The 1,737-nt window shown below is 46.9% G+C and overlaps 1 non-coding gene across 1 annotated transcript; it reads right to left on the bottom strand.

Annotated features, from left to right (window-relative positions):
• Nucleotides 1-420: 420 nt before the first annotated feature.
• On the bottom strand, nt 421-493 carry TRNAM-CAU (transfer RNA methionine (anticodon CAU)). Its single transcript has one exon. It is a non-coding gene; the product is annotated as a tRNA-Met (tRNA).
• Nucleotides 494-1,737: the final 1,244 nt, after the last annotated feature.

Raw genomic sequence — 1,737 nt, 5'->3', positions numbered from 1 at the left:
GGACGCGGACCCTGCAGGCCGCTGCCTCCCAAGTGAGCTGGTTACAAATTCCGCTATCCCCAGCCCCCACCCCGCTATTGGCTATTTGAGGCGTGCGGGAGTTTTTTCCGGACTAGAAGTCTTATGTTCCACCTGGTTTTTCGGGGCCACTCAACATTCCTGAGCTCCACCCCTGCCAAGGTGGAGCCAGCACAGGACTGCAGGCGGAGTCTCCAGACTCATCCAGAAACAGCCACTGCGCGGAGCCGCGAGCGCGTGTCAAACGAGCACCCATAGACAGCTACTGTGGGAAAGCTCTGGGCCCGACGCAATTCCACTTGCTTGATATTTTAGAAAAGAAGCAATTATACCCCAGCTGTAAAGGGAGTGGGAATTACAGCTACAACAGGTACCAGGAAAGTAAGCGTTACTTGCAAAAGCTGCCCTCTCTGAGGCTCGAACTCAGGACCTTCAGATTATGAGACTGACGCGCTGCCCACTGCGCTAAGAGGGCGACGAAATGCGGGGCCCCGCCAGATTCTACAGGAATTTCCTAATTTCTTTCCGCAGGCGGGTAATTTTGGGGCTTCAGTTTTCTTCGCCCGGGGTCGCTAGTTCTCCAAGATTCTTTCCAATAGGCACGCGTAGGCTCCTTTTTAGCCCATCGGAAGAACCTCACACTCGGAAGTCATAGTGTACTGAACAATTATGCCTGACCTCATTTTCTATTGATCTGGATCTTCGTCCCCTCAGATGTATTAGGCAATATTTACTGTCCACAGTTTCCTTAGTTGGGATAGCGGGCTCTCACTAAATCGTAGTTGAATGAATGAAAAGCTCCCAAACACGTCTGTAGTTTACACTTAACCTGTCTTAATTTAAATTTGCATTTCCACTTATGTCACCTGAGATATTCCCCTCAAAATACACCAACTGATTTTATGATGAGTCTTCATGTTTTCTTCACCGCTATGTTCCAAAAACCCTATTGAAGATTTTATTCCCATAATTTCATTGAGTCCAGTTTATTGCCATAAATCTATACATCATTATTCCCATCTTACTGATGAAACTGAGGCTCAGCGGAACTAAATCCACAGCTGATAAGGGGCAAAACCAGACCTTGAAAGCAGATTTTGTTTCCAAAAAGTGCGTTGTGCTCTTTCTCCCTCTAGATCATGTAATCTCCCCTTTTCCTCTCCACACCACCACGCTCATTCGTTAAGCAAATAGTTACAGAATTTTAGATTCGTTGTTCCATTCAACAAACGTTAATTCACCGTCTGCCGTGTACCCGGCATTTATGTTCTAGATTTCCAAGGCATCCTTGGCCCTTTATCCCTCACTTCCCTACAAACACCTTGAATCATGTGTTCTCAAAGTGCGGTGCCCAGACCCACCACATAATTCTTGAGGACACATTCCATTTCAGGTACTGTGCTACCTGAAGGCTTTGAGGATTCAGAGGAAACTGAGCCATCCCTGACCTCAGGAGCTGACAGGACAAACTGTCCTGTCCGGTCCAGTTCCTATACTCTCAAACTTCCGGATTCTTATAAATGCATCCTCCTAAATATTTTATTTTGATACTGTAACTCTTCTGCTCTGTACTAGTTTGCGAGGGCTGCCATAATAAATATCACAGACCCAGTGGCTTAACCCACAGAAAATGTTCTCAGTTCTGGAGGCTAGAAGGGTTGTTAGCTTTGATTTCTCCTGAGGCCTCGCTCCTTGGCTCGCAGATGGTCACTTACCTTC

This window comes from Macaca nemestrina, chromosome 5, assembly GCF_043159975.1.
Source record: "Macaca nemestrina isolate mMacNem1 chromosome 5, mMacNem.hap1, whole genome shotgun sequence".
NCBI lineage: Eukaryota > Metazoa > Chordata > Mammalia > Primates > Cercopithecidae > Macaca > Macaca nemestrina.
Note: the sequence above shows the minus strand (reverse complement) of the source record. Positions and strands in the feature narration are given on the sequence as shown.